Source organism: Malaya genurostris, chromosome 2, assembly GCF_030247185.1.
Source record: "Malaya genurostris strain Urasoe2022 chromosome 2, Malgen_1.1, whole genome shotgun sequence".
Classification (NCBI taxonomy): Eukaryota; Metazoa; Arthropoda; class Insecta; order Diptera; family Culicidae; genus Malaya; species Malaya genurostris.
Window position 1 is genome coordinate 58,721,673 of NC_080571.1, and position 21,863 is coordinate 58,743,535.

The window sequence follows — 21,863 nt, forward strand, 5'->3', positions numbered from 1 at the left end:
TTCCTCTCACACTGCCACCGACTGACTGCCTTCAAAGCAAAGCAGAGTACACATTCGGAAGAAGAACAACAACAATAACAACAACAGCAGCAACGGCAGAGGACAAGGAAATGCTACAGTAATATACACATATCCATACGGATGTGGTAGCACGAGAAGAGGCGGCATGAAAACATAAAGAAATATGCCAACCTCACCTGAATGTGGGCGATAATGCGCCTCACGCACCCGCGCCTGTAGGTCCTCTCTCTACCTGGAACCAGTAGAGCCCACACAGCATTTGAAGTTTTTGAATGCTGAAAATGTCTTCCAATTACCTACCTGCTGCTTGCACAACGCACATATCACCGCCAAGGTCGATTACGTAAAAGTGCCATTGTTTCATTCGGGTCTTGGAAGTTCGCGATGTCGATGTGGAAGGAGCTTCTATGCAGTGAGTGTTGACTGAATTAACACTCCAAATACCAAGCCTGAAAAAAGTTGGAACGGTAACTTCGAGCTGTCATAGCTCAGCTGGTTTTCAACGAATCTCAATAAAATTTACACCCTCGAATTTTGTGAAGTTCGTAGATCGATTCAAAATCTTTGTAGGAGACGATTGGTAAAGGAAAACCAATGAAAATTTAAATTTTCCAGTTCCAGGTTTTTTTCAGGCGTCCAATATGCCCTATCTGCTTTCCAATTTTCTTTTCTTTGGCATAAACGTCGCAAAAACTTCAACTTCACCGAGTCATAACTTTGTTGTTAGTAAACAAATTTGTTCACCATTGGAAAGGTACTACTTCCAGAAATAAAATGCACTGAAAAACACGAAAAATAGGGTTGTCTACACAAAGTTATAATGAAAATTGTAGATAGATGTCCTCAGAAAAGGTGAGACTTTTTACAATGATCGTAAATATCTCGAATTTCAAAGCGATGACCTATATATTTTTACACATCATTCGATTGCTAGCGATACCAGCTACAATTTTTGACCAACTACCATTCCTGCACAATCAAAAGAAAACCTAAAAAAATCGATGAATTTATAAATATATATGAATTTTTCATTTTTTTCACATGTTTGTTCATAACTCAAAAATTAAAGCGATGAAATGTACATTTTTCTACTCCAAAATATTGGAATCATTACCAGAAACAATGTATTGATGACTAAAATTATATATTCGTTCAAAGAATCTCAAGAAATTTGGAACAAATACAGAGAGTTTCTATTATTGGGAAAATTTTGCAAACAAAATAAAAAAAAAATTTAAATTATATGACATATATTTTTTATTATTTTAGTTGGAAATTTGTTATGAACAAAATTTACAAAAAAAATGAAACTTGGATTTCACTGACAAGCTTAAAAAATTTGGTAAATATACCTAAACTCTAAAAATAATTATATTTTTGTATTGGACAAAAGATTTAAACGATTTTTATCCATAACCCAAATGCAATTGATAGCTACTAAAATTCTGATTTTGTTTTAGGTTTGCCGTAGAATCTTAAAAAATAGGTAAAAGATCGGAAATTTTAAAATTTCGGAGTTAAATTGCATTGCACAGTGGTCCGGATCCACAATTTAGGGGGACAAGAACATTTGTGGCTTAGCCTTATACTTTAGAGCTATGATGTCTTCAAAACAAACGATCAGTGAAGATAAGCCATATTTCAATGTACATGGTATTAGGGTGGCTCTTATTATTAAGGTGATGCAAAACTTATTTTCCGGATGTGTTGAGATAGAGGACTGCGTCATTCGGAAAATTTGTAGATAAACTTATATCGAGCAGCTTTGCTGAGGACACCATTGTAGTTTCTGCAACGGTTTTAATGTTACAGCTATTTTTGAAGAGCAACTTAGGGTGTTCCTCAAAAAATCAGATTTTTTGCTCTAGCATTTTTATTTTTCTCTTTTCGTATTAGGTATCTTTGAACATCTTTTAGAGTTTGTTAAAACCAATTTTTTAATGACTGGCACATTCAGGTAGCGTTTTCTGAACCGAAGATATGAGCAAAACTAGTTCAAAAACAGGTTAGTTTTAAACTGCTATATCTAACACTGACGCAAAAGAAAAAAATCCGTTACTAGTATTAACAAAAAATATGTTAAAAAAAACAAGGCGGAGGAGATATTTTTTAATTTTTTTAAATTGTGTTCAAACATTGGGTGTTTTTCATTGAAAAATACTCTATCATGTAAGGCATTTATTAGCTATATATGAAAATAAGGTATTTTTGTCTTCTAAAGTGTTAAATTAATTCATGTGCATATTCGAGAAGAAATCGTTGGTGTCGTTTTTGTAAAATCCCTAAATCCTCTCTGGGGTTGGAGGTTTTTTTAACCGTGCATTTTGGCACCTGCAGATCGTTCAGCATCTTTTCGTGGATGCAGAACGAAATTCGGAATTCTACTTTTTCTGAATTGTAAAACAAGTATATGACAGATTTTCGAGTGGAGTTTACTAATAGAAAATTCAAATAATTTTCGAATCCTATACACTCCGAAATAATTCTAAGTTGCGATATTTAAATTTTAATATTCTATCGATTATAATTGATGCCGTTTAGGATAGCGGAAAATTTAAGATATGTGTTTTTGTTCTTGATTGCTTGTAAAACAAAAATCATGCAATAATTGCCTTTCTCTATAGAAAGGTATTAGAATTGCTGGAAAAACCGACTTTCGAACGGAGCCTCGGAGACCCATAGTGTTATATACCATTCGACTCAGTTCGACGAAATCGGAAAATGTCTGTGTGTATGTGTGTGTGTGTGTGTGTGTGTGTGTGTGTGTGTGTGTGTGTGTGTGTGTGTGTGTGTGTGTGTGTGTGTGTGTGTGTGTGTGTGTGTGTGTGTGTGTGTGTGTGTGTGTGTGTGTGTGTGTGTGTGTGTGTGTGTGTGTGTGTGTGTGTGTGTGTGTGTGTGTGTGTGTGTATGTGTGTGTGTGTGTGCACTTTTAGAAGATATTTGAACGCGCTCAATTTTCTCAGAGATGGCTGATCCGATTTTAACAAACTTGGGCTCGTTTGAAAGCTACTGTCGGGTCATTGATCAAGTTCGAAGATCAAATGGTTGTGACTTTTGGTACCAGATATATGATGGTATAAGTGACGTAACCGACAAATCACGTTGATTTTTACCGCTCTTATGTATATAAGGGTGCCAAAATTTTGGGATCACCTCTATTTTCGTTAAGCTCTAGTGCTCAAAAGTTCAAGCACCTCTAAAAAAACCTTCATGCAAAATTTGAGCTAAATCGGACATGCGTAAGGGGTGCTGCCCGGTGGTAAAGGTTTGACAATCTTCGATCTTGAAAAAGCACCATAGGGGGGAGTACATGAAATTTCCAAAATCGAAAATTTTTTTTGATGCCAAAACTCTTAAAACTGCATAAAACATCAAAATTTAGTGTCATCTCAAAAAAAAATTTTTTTGGAAAAAAATCAACTTTCTGGGACTTGATATTTTTTCCCAAAAAGTCGATTTTTTCAAAAAAAATTTTTTTCGAGATGACACTAAATCTCGACGTTTCATGCAATTCTAAGCCTTTTGGTGTCAAAATTAGTATCCGAAATTATTCAATAAAAGTATGAAATATATTTTCATGAGACTGTTATGAAAGAAGAGAAAGGCATTATCACACCACTAGGTGGATTAAGAAGGGTTTTTTTTAAATTGTAGTTGGTTTCATGTGCCATGGGTTAGTATATGAAATTCATATATTTTTTTATTCTATTTCTTATTGTACAAAGCCATTGAAATTATTTAACATTTTTGTGTTGTCGCAAAATTTATTTTATAAATAAAAAATAAATTCAACGTCTCTATGAAACAGATGAAATCAACACGGATTCCAATATTTTCACTTTGATTTGCAGGAAGGTTGGAACGCAATATATATCAGAAATTTTGGAATTTTCGATCTTCTACCTATTTTTTGAGATTCTACGGCAAACCTAGAACAAAATCAGAATTTTAGTAGTTATCAATTGCGTTTGGGTTGTGCATAAAAATTGTTTAGATCTTTTGTCCAACACAAAAATATAATTATTTTTAGAGTTTATGTATATTTATCAAAATTTTTGAGATTTTCAGTGAAATCCAAGTTTTAATTTTTTTTGTAATTTTTGTTCAGAATAAATTCCAACAGAAATAATAAAGAAATATATGTCATAAAATTCAAAAGTTTTGATTTGATTTTGTTTGGCAAAATTTTCCCAATAATAGAAACTCTCTGTATTTGTACCAAATTTCTTGAGATTCTTTGAACGAATATATAATTTTAGTCATCAATACATTGTTTCTGGTAATGATTTCAATATTTTGAAGCAGAGAAATGTACATGTCATCGCTTTAATTTTTGAGTTATATACAAACATGTGAAAAAATATTAAAAATTCATATATATTTATAAATTTATCGATTTTTTTCACGTTTTTTTAACAAACCCTCAACCTTTATTGTAATTTCTGAGAGTATATTGAGGATATTTAACTTTGGATAGACAACCCTATTTTTCTATTTTTAGTGCATTTTATTTCTGGAAGTATTACCTTTCCAATGGTGAACAAATTTTGAAGATCGGTTAATTAACAACAATGTTATGACTCGGTAAAGTTGAAGTGCTCAATATCCGATTCGCGATGCAGGTGTCGCATCAATGCAGATAGGGCATATTTTGAGCTTGAAAAAAAGCTTGGAACGGGAAAAATCAGATTTTCGTTAGTTTTTCTTTAAAGATCGTCAATAATGATATACTGAAAATAATCCACAAACTTCACAAAATTCGAGGGTGTAAAATTTATCGAAATTGGTCAACTAACAACTGAGCTATGATAGCTCAAAGTTACCGTTCCAACTTTTTTAGGCTTTGTATTAGGAGTGTTAATAATGCACATAATGCACATAATGAATAAAAAATGTATGTTGGATTGAACAAACATTAAAATTTGTTCTATTCAAAATTTAATCTATCCTGATATTTTTGCCAGCAATCCTTATTAGGTATTGAGAAAAAAAATCACACGATTTCATGAGAAAGAAAATATATTTATTTTCCGATTTCCTCTACAATGATGAGGGGAACGAACTCCTTTTCGTGTATCAGGGAACGTAATTTCCTTCCCAAAAGGTAAGTGTAGCTCTAAACAAGTATCGACAAACCCAAATAGTGGCTAGTGAAATCCAGACATAAAAAGAAACAGTGACCGATGTTTCCGCTTCCGTCTTGGCATGAATTTTCCACCCAAAGCACAAGTATACATATTTTCCAATTGGTTCAGAAGTCGTTTGGCATATAAAACTATAACGAAAACGAAAAAAAAAAAAAGTAAAACAAGCCATAATCGGGTCAGTCATTTAGGTTGGCTCGGTTCGAGCGAGTGGAAGCAACAAGCCAACAATAATGAATCGCCTTGAACCGAATTTCATACCCGGTAAAGATAGGATTGGGAAGCGGGAGGGGGTGTTTAAGTTTTTGACGAACGAAGTTTTAACCGATTGCATTTTCTGGCTACGAGAGTGTGGCTTCCACTTGGCTGAAATGACACCGAGACGTACGTAACGTACCGCGTACTTGTTTGCGATAGGTATGACTGATAAGTGACAGTGCGGTAAAGCGGGCAACAACAACAACAAAAAAATCGGAAACTAATAGGAAAAATAACCATGGTATATTGGCCGCGTCGGTGTCACGGCGGCAACGGCGAAACGTAAACCAGAGCATAGAAGAACCTGATAAGAAGAGCCCCACAGTGGAAGGCGAAAAAGTATAGGTATTTTAATTTGTGCCGAAGCGCAAATATTGCTACCCTTGCTGTGCTCGGTTACAGCGCATTTGCTGCCTCGTGCGGCCTCCACCGGTTTCCGTGTACCATCGAGCCCCAATCGAGCGATGATGGTTCGAAATATTAACATCGCGATCCCGAGGAGCCCGAGTAGAGTGCCGAACGACGAACAACACAGAACAGGTAGGCAGAACACGGGGTGTTCGTTCGTGTTCGCCACCGTCACCACCACTATCAGAAAACAACAGCAGAGTAGGCTATGACGTGACGGCTGTGTGACGAACAGCGCACACCAGTCCAATGCCAGCCGGTCACACGGACACGGAAAAAGGCACAGCTGGCTGGGTGCTCTGTCTGTGAACCGCATAAGCTTCAAGATGATGCTATACGGGGAAAACACCGAGCTTGGTTAGATTGGACGGAAGGATGGATGATCTGCGCACTTTCGAAGTGCAAAAAAGTTGAATAAACGGCAGAGCTTGCGTTTAATTTGAATCCCAAAATAGCCGCGATGGACAAACTCGTCGCGTTGATCTGAGTCTGAATATGTTTACCAACCATCATTCTACGGACCTTCCACCCGGTATTACTTCGAATCTACTCCCGTTTCGTGTCTCTTTCGCAGATCGTAGACCTTTTGGGGTTCAAATCAATGATGAATACATTCGACAAAATAGTTCGTCCGGATGGTTGTTATTCATTTTTACTCGAAACTGTCCAACTAAACTCGACTAACGTAACAGAGAGACAACAATTATAATCCGTGTGAAATGTGCTGTTTACTCAAGCAGTCGTAATATTTATAACCGTATCAACCCGTGGCTCGGCACGTTTAGTGCGTATAAAACTTTGTCCCTCAGAAGCGGTTGCAGGGTGCAGAGACCCATGAAAACGGGAAAACAATGGCTGGCCGACAAGTGGGGGCTACCGGCAGTAGTACCGTGCCCTAGTGGTGGTGAGGTTGCTACACGTGCACAACGACGGTGGCTGTGCGAATTGTGTTTAGTATTCTTGTGCACGCGACTGGCTTACCGTAGTACATCGAGATACAATGAGAAACCGTTGTCGGGGCGAGGAATCTGAAGCTTTGCGGAACTACTTATGTACTAAACGGGTAGACGGAAAGGTTTGACATACGGAAAGCTTGCTAGGATTGATTGTAGTGTCTTTCTTACCAATTGAAAGGCATGACGTTTGGCATACGCTTACTAAGATCATCTACCGTTTTTTCGACGAAACTCGTTTCTTAGAGCAAATTCAGCAGCTAGAAGTTCTATATGGAAGATCTATAATAGAGCAGAAACTGGAACAAACGTATTCCATGTATTAAGAAGGACCGCACGAAACGCTATCATGTTCATTTTACCTTGATTTCCCCTTTTATACTGCATTGTATTCAAGCTTATAACGGGTAAGGGCTCCCTATTTCATCTCAGCTCCATTTTCCATCTCATTGCTTCACCTCATAACTTTGAACATTAATCATATCTTTAAACGTAGCTGAACAAAACTGTGGAACGTTGGAAAACCTGTTTTAGTCCACCTAGTGGTGTAATGATGCCATTCTCATGTACATATAATATTGTGGTATTCTATTCAAAAAATTTCTCTTCGATTTTTGAAAGAAACCAAGAGATTGTTTATGCATAACATACAGAATAAAACAGTGCTTTGATTGCGTAAGTCATCCTTAAGAAAACGAAATGGGTTCACTATTGAATGCACTTCCGGCACCGGAACCCAAAAACCGGTATAATTAAAGTCGGTTCGTGCGGCCACCAACTAACATGTGATGTGATGTGATGTGTAGTGAAGCCACCATCAGTTCAAGGATTTGCCAGTGGATGCGGGTAGACTTACAGTAGCTCCGATATGACTCATCCATTCACCTTCTTACTATAGCTGTTACCGAAAAGCGAACAAAAAGGGTTGGGCGGATATGTAAGTAGAGTCACTTACTCGTATTCCGCGGGAGTAAAAGATGCTCTTCCAACCATAATATCCAGTGCATGGATGAAGCATTTCGCTATACATGCTTGAACCCGCCTGATGGTTTGTTTGAGAAGAGCGCGTCAGACTCATTTCAAACCTTCAGAAGGAAACAAGTTTCCTTCAAGTGACTTGGGCTGGCTATCCACAATCCCTCGTCCAGTCGTCAATTCGTCCGATGCCCTGATGCTCCCTACCCTTTACGACCCCGTGCAAAATGTTTTATATTGAAAAATACAATGAAACATAGTGTAATGAAATTAATATAACATGAAAAGATATAATAGATTACAAAATAATACAATATAACATAATACAATGTCATACAATATAATATAATATATTATAAAACAATATATAAAATAACAGTTAATGTAGAGTGTCAGTTATGCTTTTCTATCTTCGCAATACTGCAGGAAGTAGAATATTTCTCTTCTAATAACAATGATAATATCCACATCTATAAAAATAATATATGTTATTGTTATTGATAACAAATTACTTATAATAACAATAAATATAATAATGAAAATAATAAAAAAAGCAATATAATGTAGTACAATGAATTATATAATAAATAATAGAATAAATAAAATGATATGTTGCGATATGCTATGATATTATATTACTTGAATCTACACGGAAAGACCGAAATCAGCATTTTGGCGAAAAAATTAGTTGATTTTCTGATTTTAGTTAGTTATTTTTTTAGACAACTTAAAAAATCTTACTTTTGCCAATTTAGATTTTGTTATTCTAATTCCCTCAATAATAATAAAATATTTGTTAAAATGGCTTTTTTTTAGTTGAATTCACCAATTAAACGTGCTGTCATTTCTTAGGTGAGGCACACTTTATTTCCATTCAACTATTTTTTTAGTTGAATTAGAGAAATAAACCGTTGTTTTCAACCAACGTGAATGGTTGAATTGGTATCTGCAATTTGCAGCTATATGGCGCTCTTTCACCAAGAAATTGTTAAGACCGTAATGACTACTAGCCACTAGATGGCACACTACTACCGAAAAAAATTCAGTCGCGGTTGTCTTTTCTATATTGGCAGGTATAAATACGATGTTGTATTGGAGAAAAAGACATAAGCAAAACATAAACTTCTTTTTGAAAATTTTTCTCCTAAATCGCTGTTTTCTTCATTTGACTTCGCGAAATCGACTCTCTCACTGAAAACTTTGAGCACTCGGAAAACAAAAACCGAATACAAGTAGCACACCGGACATCATTTGACATATACAATTAGAGTGCAACATTCGAAACTTATTTCACTGTTCCGCGTAAAAACATTATTACGCACAATTGCTTCAAATGCGCACAAATTCTTAATAAATACACTTTCCACTGACAGTTTATGTCATTTTTACAAATCGGTTTAGAAATTTATATATGGATATATCGTAACACATGCGAAAAACATCTAACCAATTTGCGAGCAATTTCAACAAGACTGTCCCTTTTAGCTTTTTAATGGATTGTTTTGCTTTGATACTTGTCATGAGTTTTTGGCTAATAAACTTGTTAATACAACCCATTTCATTTTTGTTTTCTTTGTGCAGCCCTTCAGTTATGATGGTGATAGATAAATAGAAACAAATTTTCTGATTTTAACAACAAAATTAGTTGTCAATGAGAATTTCGTGTTGGATTGAAATATTGCTGGTTTGTGTCCAGGATATTCGCCAACTAAACACATTCTCTAAAAATAAGAGTTTTTTTTAGCAAAGCAATTTCTCAATTTTAACTAATTTTATAGTTATTTTGGAAATTTTGTTGTTAAAATCAACTAATTCAGAAACAGTAATACGAATTAGGCGCAGAGCTAATTTCGGTCGTTCCGCGTATATGTCATTTCTCATCCTCTCATTCTGCCATCAACGCATTCCATCGACCAATTGTCACAACAGACACACGTGTAGGCATGAAACCTGAACCAGTGAGGACCAAGCTCACCTTGTGACGACCTTGATATTTAGTTGAAAGATTACTTTAAAAATGATAACTTATAAGGAAAACAAATTTATATTTTGCGCACAGGTACGTAGTGCTACTCATAATAAACCCTATAATATAATATAATACAATATAATATGATATAATGCAATGCAGTATAATATCATACAACATATTATATAATAACACAAAAGACAAAAAAACATGTAAGACGATAACATATGAAATAATATGCTATGATACAGTATAACAGTTAATGTGGCAGTGTAAGTTACGCTCTTCTAATAATAATAATAATAATAATAATAATAATAATAATAATAATAATAATAATAATAATAATAATAATAATAATAATAATAATAATAATAATAATAATAATAATAATAATAATAATAATAATAATAAGAGTAATAATAATAATACATGATATAATAAACAACACAATTATATGTTGTAATATACTATGATAAACATTGTGCTTTAACTTATGAGTCAATTCGCACCCTCTCATTCTGCTACTAACGCAGAAGGCGATAGCACCCAGTCGACGCCGTTCTATTGACCAAATGTCATCATAGACGCTCGGGGAGGCATGAGATAGGAACTTGTGAGGACTTAGTTATCTCACCATTTGACGACCCGTACGGCCACCAACTAACATGACACACAAACTTTTCTCGACAAGTGAGTGAGATCCATTTTGGTATATATGACCACTATTTCCGGTACTTCCGGAACCGGATACCGGGAACCAGGATAGCCGGAATTGGTTTGTTTAGTTGCCTACTGATAATGAATATCAATTTGTGTAGTTTTGAGACCAGTTTAAAAAAAAATTTACGTTTTTTGTTTCGCCGGTTTAAGTGACGGTGTACAATCTTGAACACACTTTACCCTATAACTCCGGAACCGGAAGTCGGATTCGGATGAAATTCAGGTGTTCCGTATGGGACCACGAGGCCTTTCATTTGAATCTAAGTTTGTCAAAATCGGTTCAGCCATTTCCGAGATAACCTAGTGAGATTATTTGACACATACACACACACACACACACACACACACACACACACACACACACACACACACACACACACACACCGAGAGACATTGCTCAGCTCGATGAACTGAGTCGAATGTTATATGACACTTGGCCCTCTGGGCCAATTTTCACTAGTCGGTTTTTCAAGTGATTGCATAACCTTTCTATATGAGAAAGGCAAAAATAGTTAAAAAACCTTCAACGATCGCTTTTTTTATTTAAAATAAACTCACTTTTTGATTTAGGAACCACTTTCGTCTAAAGTTTTACAATTCATCATGTTTCTGAATATTTACTAATCGATTTGTCTCAAAACATGATCACTATTTCACATAATTACACCACTATTCAATGTTGGATGACTTTATAGTTAGTAATGTTCACTTTCCACTTGTATATTCAACGATTAGAGACATCTGAAATTACCTGATAAGCAATAAAAGCAATGAAAAATATGAGATGGAAATTTGCACTTAATTCACTTGATTGCGCTTTGTTTTCATCTCATTTCGTATCGCAAGGTTGCCAAGTTTTCTCATAATGTTAAATAAAAAAATTATTTTTTCTTCTTTAAATTATCATCAACAAGTATTTTTTGGTATCCGTGACATTAGTTTAATTATATCATTGATATTTTTAAATAAATAAAACTGTTTCGGATTCTAATATTACCAAATAGTGCGTGTTAAATACTAATCAAATAACCATTGTGGTAAATCATGTGTTTCATCGGCTGTGCACAGAGATGCCAGATATTTTCATAGAAAATATGTATCTGCTCTATCTGTTTTCACTAATAAAATTAATCAAATTCAAATTCAAATCAAATTCAAATTGGTTTTAAATTTTAATATAAATGTTTATCAGTGTTCATCATCAAACATTTGCACAAAAGATTTCCATTTTAACATGTGGTTTGTCCGTTGATTAATAAACTTTTAAAGAAGTACTGCAATCAAATACTAATAGATACTCAGAGAGAAAAGTCTAACGTTTTACTTCTCACTTTTTATGAACCTTTACAAATCTGTATTAAATTTAGAAAATCTGTAATCTGATTTAACGAACGCAAACGCAAAAATCTATACAATACAGATAAATCTGTATGAATGGCATCTCTGATTCTGCATTTTGTTTTAAGAAGGGCTAATGCCTAAATAGTAACAATTCTTTTATAGTTTTTTTATTTATTAAGTTCTCCAAGTTAACTGCAGAGTAAAATTTTAAATTTGAAACGAAAGGTAATTTTAAACGTCGAAATGATTCCTAACTGTTTTTTTTTAAATATCGTGTATTGTGTCATAGTTGACATTAGGCCCTTTTTAACGAAAATTCTGACATTTTGAACCTAAGAGTATAATCAGACTCTGTCAGCTTGGAGCGAAATCAATCTTCAGTTCAACAACGCCATCGCACGGCATCACATTCAACATATCATGTCAATTGTAGGGGTGCGCAGCCCTGCTATTTTGGCACCTGAGGGCGACATGCTCGCAAAAAAGGATGTTGCCAATGATTTGTTCGGGAAATGTGAGAGCTGGATATCTTGTTAATATGATGTCTTTGGTATAATATAACTATATTTTGGTTTTGATTGCTGTCGCTATTGCTAATTTATGAGATGAATAAAGGACCAACGATAGGATGAATATAAAACCTTTGAGATGAAATTAGGAGCACAGTAGTGAACACATCAGAATTTTTAAATTATTATTTCAATTTCCAAGGAATGTGAATCAATTCCCAATGTGGAGCAAGGCGAATTAAGCATAAATATGAAAAAATCGTAGTGATTTTGGTGGCTGAATCAGGTTTTCAAGGTAACGTCCTTACAAATGAGATGAATAAGGGAGCCCTTACCCTATGAAAAAAGGCGGGTGAGTAATGTCAGAGACATAACTGGATGTCGTGAATACGAAAAAACTGACACGCTCCCATCACTTTTCCGAATATCAGTTAGTTGATTGATTGTATGAATTGTGCAAGCTTTCCTCTTTTTCACTAATAGAATTTGAAGCGATACACCTACATTAAAGTACAGTTTAGTTACATTAAACAGCTACTATTCTACAACTATATATTCCAAACTTGAAACAATTCCTTTTTAATTTGCTAATATAGGAAGCTAGGTACGACAAATTTGTAGTTTATTTTTATTGAAGCTATGAAGTTCGAAGATATCTGATTCTTCTCGAAATTTCAGTACGAGACAATTGCAATGGCCTGGTCTGAAATGTATCTACGATCTTCGGTATGCAAGAGTGATTCTAATAATAATAATAATGATAATAATAATAATAATAATAATAATAATAATAATAATGATAATAATAATAATAATAATAATAATAATAATAATAATAATGATAATAATAATAATAATAATAATAATAATAATAATAATAATAATAATGATAATACAGATTAATCTGTATATATGGCAACCCTGTTTCGCAAGGCATATTTTCACACGACCCCATACTAGTATAAAGATGTGTTCAACATCATCATTTTCGCTTTCGCATTGCCGTTCGTAATTGAATGTGTTAGTGACGGTACAAATCTGCTTTTCTACCTGTCTTCGGAGCCATCGTTCTGACGGTGTCTCGTACGTACAGAGTAGCTGCTTTAACTTAAATGACGCTATTTCTCACATCACATTTCCTTTTATACGTGCTAGTGGTAGCACGGTAGGACGTCCCCTTTGTTAGAATTCCTTTCCTATACGCAGAACGGGAAACAGTGAAACGATATAAAAGAGAGAGTTAGCAGAGCGGCAGCCAGTAATACTGAATGGGTCGTCGAGCTGTGGAGGAACGATTAAGGGCAAGGCAAAGTCCCGCTCAAACCGTGCTGGTCTGAAGTGCCCAGTTGGCGGCAGAATCCATCGTTTGCCTCGGAAGGGGAACTACGCCGAGCGTGTCAGTGCTGGTGCATCGGTCTATCTGGCGGCAGTGATGGAGTACTTGGTTGCCGAAGTGTTGGAGTTGACCGGTAACGCTGCCCATGACAACGAAAACGAAAATCTTCCCTCGTCATCTGCAGCTGGCCATCCGTTGAAAACCCCGTCCTTTTCAGGATGACCACATCACTGTGATAAAGAAATATTTAGAATTGCTTTAAGTTTAGCCAGTTCTGATACGCCTGGAAAGTAGAATGCGCAAATCAAGTGGAAACATTTGTTCTAACAATTTTTGTTTTCGGCCGCATACTAAAGTACTCGCGACAAAAATACATATTGATCTGTGGCAACTCTGTTTCACACGGCATATTTGTAAACTAGTATAAAGATGTGTTCAAAATCATCACTTTCGCTTTCGCATTGCCGTTCGTAATTGAATGTGTTAGTGACGGTGCAAATTATTTTAACTCCCATCTTGATGAATCTTTTGGTAGGAAATATTGAGATCTGAGATGGTTCTCGTGTGTGTCTTGTTTCGGCAATGGGCCTTGCTGGACTTTTTGGCTGCCTTTTTCGGTTTCATTGTGCTGACGGTGTCTCGTGCATTCATATCGGGAAACAATGAGACGACAGGTCCTCGATGTTGCTGTCGTGTGTCTTGTTTCGGGGAGAGTTGCTCAGCAAATGATAGGAAAAGTGAACCATTCAACTTTTATATGGATGCTCTTGTATAGATACAGACATCTCGCGCTCTGATTGGCTGGTGCTGTCATGGGTTAAATCAAACAGGTTTTTCAATAGTGTACTATTGAAAAACTTCAATATTGTTGTAATACACGTTCAAGTTGAATATTTTCGATTCTATTGGTAGTTAGATTATATAAATCCTTCTACAGATCACTGAGCTATGAGCTTTCAAAATACGAGAAAGGCAAACGCGTCATATGAATTATCCTCTTTGATACTCGTTTATACCAAACATTTCAGAAAAGTTTAATTGTGAACTATTTAAGAATATGTCACACAACTGAAAGTTTTAGCATAAAATTGTGATCATATTTCCGATGGCATGTAGCAAGAATTATGTTGATTCGTTAGATATAACAGGAGATATTCACGATCAAAAACTTATCACTCTCTCAGAGGGTAAATTTTGAAAAGGCGCCCCATAGTAAAGTAAGTCGTATTTACGACAAAACCCAGTAGGTTATTTGGGATTTTGTTCGTAAAAAAAGTTACGTGAAAAGAGGTAACGTAAAAAAAGTTTACGTAAACGGAGATTTGGGTGTAATTGTGAACCAGCGAACTTAGCAATAGTGTAATTTTAGGGACCCTTCGTCAATAAGCGTCGATAAGCAAAAGCAACTACGGGCGGTCTACCTCAGCTCCGCATGGAAACCGTCCGTCAGCGCCTGCTATTCCAGATTAATCAATATCATCGAGTAGCAAATGCATCTCAAATATTCTTTTCTTTTCATTTTGACAGAACAGCCAAATCGGAACATCGGGTACGACGGAAACGGAAATGTTGACAGTAAGTCAAATTGCTGATCAACATGATAACCTAAGTTGAAGTAGCTACAACGAAATTTTCGGCCTGTTTGTCATGCCAGCGCTCATGTTAAAGGCTACAGGGTAAGGCTTCTCGACTACGACGACTTTCTACAACAGTGAAAAAAAAACACCTCCGCCACGATGGACTTCACAAGCTGGCGCGGAACGAATTAACCAAACCATTGATATTCATATATCAAACGGTGGATTATGAGCATTTTGCCTTCGTACAGGTCCTTCTGGTTCGGGGCCTTTTGTCGAGAGTCGGCACACTCATTATAGTGTATTTCATGTTGAAGCACATCATCGCTGGGCGGAAGCTCCGTCGAACAGTCAAGCGAGAAGAAAAAAAAATACGGAGGAACGCTCGCTCGCCTGCTTGGTCTCATGATCCACCCCGCCCTCACCCCGTTAAATGTTTTTCGCCCACCATCACCCGCACACGGAGCCCACAAAAAGTAGTAGTACTGTTGTGTAGTACGGAAGGATTTTTACGGTTGGGGGAGATTCGTTACATTTTGCGCTGAGAAGGGTGATTTTACTGACAGGATTCTTGTGCACCTGAATCCTTTGTGGGAAGTAAATGGTAAATGGTTTAACAGAAGCTTTGTTCGACACGGTTGATATGGTTGCTGTATCAGTTGAGAAAATGGGAAGCAAATTTAACGACCTTCGTCAGCAGAATGAACACATATAAAAACCTTTTCTGTTGAATGAATTAGGCGTAATTAAGTAAAAGATTTAAATTGGTAGGATTTAAAAGATGTAGGACAAAGCAAAAAAGATTAATTTCGCAGTCGGTAGGATTCGAACCTACGCTCCCAGAGGGAATCTGATTTCTAGTCAGACGCCTTAACCGCTCGGCCACGACTGCCACCTTGGCATTGGGGAGACCATTTCCGTACTGCTCATGTCGAACCGAACTAATAAAGTTTCAGTTGGTGTGTTCATATAGGAAGAAGTATTCGGAGTGAAGTTTGTTTTGGGGTGTTGATTACAGATAAGAATTCATTTGGACGGACCATGACTATCATTGATACGTGTGGAGACGCATAAACTGAAACGCGACTGTATCCATAAATCTCTAAATGTGTGACGTTCGTAACTTGGGCTTTTTGTGTGCGAATGCATTACAAAATCAGTGCAATGTTGTCGCTTTGCACATGAACTGTGTGTGTGTGCTATTTTAAGCCTGCAAATTCCATGAAACAGTACGAGATTTAATCTGCTTCGGGGACTTTGAGTTTATGGAAGAACCTGTCTTTTCGAACAGTTTCTCTGCAGAATTTTTCTACGGTAATTGATTTAATCTGTTTCCCGTCAATCAAATCTTGAATGTACCGACCGATAGCTAATCAATTTCGGTACTGCGACGATCTTATTGCTTCTGAGACATCAACTTTTGTGACGCAATATTATCTATTGAAGGAGACGCTTGGTTTTGGTAGGGCTCAACGGCCCAGCATCTGTTCATGGCGTCTCCATTCGCTGAACCGTTCAGCGTATTTAGCGTAGCACAAAAAGAAGAAAAAAAAAGATTTTGAAATTCTCTTCTGCTCCAGCCATGCGATAAACTGTGATGCGATAAATTACGCATTCATTTGATTTTTCATGGTGTGGGTATAGCATAGTTGAACGGATTTTCTTTTGTTTCACTTTACTCATGCCCAAATGTTTCTCATACGCTCAGAAAAAAATCAGTTGAAATTATGAATTAACTTATCAATTAACAACAACATTCGTTAAACAATTGCGCCGTGAGTAGACATGAGCGGGAAAAAAATCGGCATCACATTATTCTGTTCGAGAAGTTTTCAAAACTACTACTCAGTTTGCTTGCTAATTGTTCTAATTTGTATTCCAATTCCGTCGGAAACAGAATTTCAGCTGATAAGTGAAATATTAACCGCACAAAGCAACGCTGAGCGATAACCGTTTTATTTACCCCTTTCTCAACCCCATCATCCAGCCAGCAAGCGCACATAAAACTGACAACAAGCCGCCCCTTGAAGCATATGCGAATATCCTCCTATAGCATCATCGGACTAGTATAGGAACGGGCCGCAACCAAGTCCCATAGTGTATGAATGTTCTACGGGCGAGCGACACAAAGGGGAATACGAGCAAAGGCATAATTTGATTGAAATCGAATTGTGCCTTTCCTGCCTGCTGCGGAGGTAGGCAGAGAGAGAGAGAGACGACCTACGTGTATGATTTTCTACGTTCCACATCGGAACAAAGCGAATTCACCAATACTTGTGTCTGCCCAGTTATGCTATATTTGGTTTCCGTTGAAGCATACGTAAAGTGACGGTATAAAAAGAACACTAAAGCAGCGGTAGATTGTTTGGCGAATGCCAGTAACAAGCAGTCGTGGCCGAGCGGTTAAGGCGTCTGACTAGAAATCAGATTCCCTCTGGGAGCGTAGGTTCGAATCCTACCGACTGCGCATTATTTTTTAACCATGTTATTGAGCTTAATTTTTTGATTAATTTTCTTGAAAAGACACACCGCAGTACAGAAACGGTGTAAAATGGAAATAAGCAATCATTATTTTGCGATTCTCGCAAACAGACGAGTCAAAATGATGAAAAATGCGATTGGAACAGCTTGAGAAAGATGGAACGGAAGTAGCTACACGGAGATCTCCCAAACCGCAAAATTTCCATATAGAATTTATTGTTTATTACCTTTTTTGTTTGAACTAATAAGTAACTGGGGTTCAACCAAAATTTCTGTTGATTTCTTCTCATAATGATATAGTTGCAAAAATTGTTGTTTTCACATGCTGTAAATTCTCGATGGTTATTTCAAAATGTTCTATCATTCATTCACATATTGGCAATCCATTCATTTCTCACGGATAGAGAGACCAACCCGACTCCAGACTAGCTTTTAAAACTGACGAATGATTTTTTGTATGTTCCTTTTTCTAGTCACTGCATCTCGGAAACGTTGAAATCGTCGGTTGCGCGAAGGAATCTGACACATTTTGTTCTCCGGTTACACTGGAACCAAGCAAGGGAGGGAGAAACAGAACACAGCGTCGGAAAGTAGTAGAAAATTCGATTTATTTTCGTACAGTAGTTTTCCATCATGAAGCACTGAAGTGTCGCTCGCAGCGTTTTTATTTATAACTCGTTTAAGAAAAATCAGTACTACGTTAGAGCTATTCGTGAGCTTAAAAAAGATTTCAAATTAAACCTTTCACGACCATAGGATGTCCAGGACGAAATATGTCAGTACAACACAATATTTTAGCTATTGTGGGTGTAAAGTAAGAGAATATCACCAGAAAAACATAGAAGGGTGCATAAGTTTCCTATAATTTCATGTGAAATATTTTTCCCTATGATCCTCAGAAATAAATAAACGAAGAGTTCCTTAGGTTATCATGTTGATCAGCAATTTGACTTACTGTCAACATTTCCGTTTCCGTCGTATCCGATGTTTTGTCAAAAGGAAACGAAACGATATTTGAGATGCATTTGCTGCTCGATGATATTGATTAATCTGGAATAGTAGGCGCTGACGGACGGTATCCATGCGGAGCTGAGTTGAGCTGAGGTAGACCGCTCGTAGTTGCTCTTGCTTATCGACGCTTATTAACGAGGGGTCACTAAAATTACACTATCACCAAATTCGGTGGTTTACGATTACTGGTCCAACATTTTACGAGGAATCGTATGGTACATTATAATCTTCAATTTATCTTTGGTATTGAAAAGGCTGTTGATCGTATAGTGAAATCTTCATTGGATTGACGAAAAAACACTGAAGTCTTTTTTATGTGAATTTACGTACCGCATAAAAAAACCGCATAAAAAACCGCATAACTCTGAAAATTCGCATAAAAAAAACCGCATAACTCTGAAACATCGCATAAAAAAACCGCATAACTCTGAAACTTCGCATTAAAAAAACCGCATAACTCTGAAAATTCGCACAAAAAAAGTCGCGTAAAAAAACCGCATAAAAAAAGACCGCATAAATAAAGATCTCAGTGTATTGTTAAAAAATCAAAAAAATTTCAATACTCAATTGAGTTTTTTAAAGTTCTAGAAATAGTAATTGCGATATCCAATGATACTCAATTCCAAAAATCAATTGAGATGCACTTAGGGCCACGATTTGTATTCTGGATGTTTCGAATGCTTGTTTTATTTCTTTCGCTTTCGAGTGTTCAGCATAAAACTGTTAATTTATGTTCCACATAAAGCTTATATTCGTTCGGCCTAGAAAATTTACACGGCAGTACTGCTTAATTGAAATATTTTCTTAGTCAATTTGAAATTATATTCCACTCTGATTTAGTTGTTTTTGAAGTTCAATTATCCGGAATAACAGGGGGCAATAAAATTTCATGCCGTTTCATAAATTCAATGGAGTAAAAATGTTATGGTTTTTTATCCAAACCATCATGTTCTAAGGTGCAATTTTTACATAGCACTTCGAGGAAACGTTTATAGTACCCTTTTTTTACGTACGTTCAGTACGTAAGTGTTTGAGAAGATATGAACTGTTAAGATTAAAAACGAGAACGTTACAACCATCAGTGCAGTAAAAATTCATTCAATTCAATTGAAACTGAATGTGGAACACAATGACGATCTCTCCACTGCAGTAAACTTCACTCTCTGACACACACAATGTTTGCTGACGGCCCGAACGAGCAGCATTTAGTTCATCACTCGTTTCTCTTCAATCGAGGCTCAGTTTAACCACCGTCAGTTGATCTCTTGAAATAACAAAATATCTCTGTCAATAGCGTGAGAGCGGCCTTCAAATGAGGTTCATGTAAACATTCGAATTGGTTCAAGATAATAGATGAAAGACTAATCAGATAGCTGAAATGTCAATCACGGAATACACATAAATTAATTGTTTCCTCCTTCAGTTTTCATTTTTAATATTTTACTCCATTTATAATTCTATTCGTTCGAATCTGCTTACTACCAAGAGCGAAGGCAATGAAGGAGCTACACTACTTGGCACTCGAAACTGAGCAAGCAAAACTTCAAATGACTATCAACGATTATTCAACTGACGATGAATTCTGGGAGCTTCACTTGAAAATAGCAGTTAGGGATAGTTTAATCTATCTTTAGTCGATCAGTTTGAGAATTATAATCGATTTTCATGATATTGACGTTCAAATAAAAGCTTATTTTTGTTTATTCGAATCCGACGTAAAAAATTTCAAACCGTTTTTGTGTAATGACAAATACTTGTAATTGAACACAAATCCTGTAATTGAACACAGAACACATTACGAACATACGAGGTCTGTTCAAAAAGTACCCGGAATTCTCATTTTTCTAAAAAAATATTTATTTATTCGTCTACATCTATATGGTCCCCTTCAAAGTAATCCCCCCTAGATATAATATACTTACGCCAGCGTTTTTTCCAGTCTTCGAAACACCCCAGAGAGTCACTTTTTGTAATGCCCTGTAGCACTCTCAGCGATTCTGCCTTTATCTTTTCAATCGATGAAAAACGCTGTCCTTTCATGGGTCTCTTCAACTTTGGGAACAGGAAAAAATCACACGGAGCGATATCTGGTGAATAAGGAGGTTGGAGCATGATTAAAGTCTTGTTCTTAGCCAAAAAATTTGATCAAAATTCTGCAGTTTTGGAACGAATTTTGCTGCCACTCGTTTCATGCCCAAAACCTTTGAAAAAATATGATGGCATGAGCCAACTGATATGCCAACTTCATCAGCAACTTCTCTAATAGTGATTCGGCGATCATCCATAATCATTTTTTCCACTTTTCCCACATTTTCATCGATTATTGACGCGCTGGGTCGACCGGAGCGTTCGTCGTCTTCAACGTCTTCGCGGTCATCTTGGAAACGCTTATACCACTCGTAAACACTTGTTTTTTTCATAGCACACTCACCGTAGGCTCTCTGTAACATTTCGCACACTTGGTTACACTTTATTTCATTTTTCACGCAAAATTTAATACAAATTCTTTGACTCTTCAATTCTTCCATTGTTTAAACTAACAAAAATCGCCGAGCTCAAAAAACACGTCTACACCAGCCGCTACAAGACAGAATGTAAACAATGAATACAGCTGAAAATTTCACCATACATTAGGGACATATGTACCAACACAATAAAAAAAAATTTTGACCACCGGACTCTCCAGACGCGCACAATTAAAAAATTCCGGGAACTTTTTGAACAGACCTCGTATTTTTCTGTATAACCACTTTCCCTAAAAAATATTTAAGGTATGATTTAGTGAATTTCTGTCGTTATGACATGAGCATGACATCAAATTAGTTTAACTTTTGTCTACACCCAACGAGCAAAAGTTGAAAAGAAAGATAGTTGAATGAAATAGTGAAAATAAAACTTGCGAAAACAGCATCACCCAGCGGGACAGAATTTCCAAGAACCTTCAATGTGTGGAGAACTGCTCGGTGATTGTGCTCAAAATTTCAGATGTAGATTGGGAGAAAAGAGAGCTCAATGATCATAAACATTAATGGCGATATGAGGCCCCACTGAAGACAAGCTTCAAACAGAATCACTGAGTGTGCTTATTAAAAAAAAATACGACGCTTCAAACTCACAGAAAAATATTGATAGAACATTCTTATGGAAAGTTGATCAA

The 21,863-nt window shown here is 36.3% G+C and overlaps 2 non-coding genes across 2 annotated transcripts; one reads left to right on the top strand and one right to left on the bottom strand.

Moving 5' to 3' along the window:
- Positions 1–16,024: 16,024 nt before the first annotated feature.
- Positions 16,025–16,106, bottom strand: Trnas-aga (transfer RNA serine (anticodon AGA)). The gene has a single exon. It is a non-coding gene; the product is annotated as a tRNA-Ser (tRNA).
- A 1,493-nt stretch (positions 16,107–17,599) lies between these two features.
- Trnas-aga (transfer RNA serine (anticodon AGA)) lies at positions 17,600–17,681 on the top strand. The gene has a single exon. It is a non-coding gene; the product is annotated as a tRNA-Ser (tRNA).
- The last annotated feature ends 4,182 nt before the right edge of the window (positions 17,682–21,863 follow it).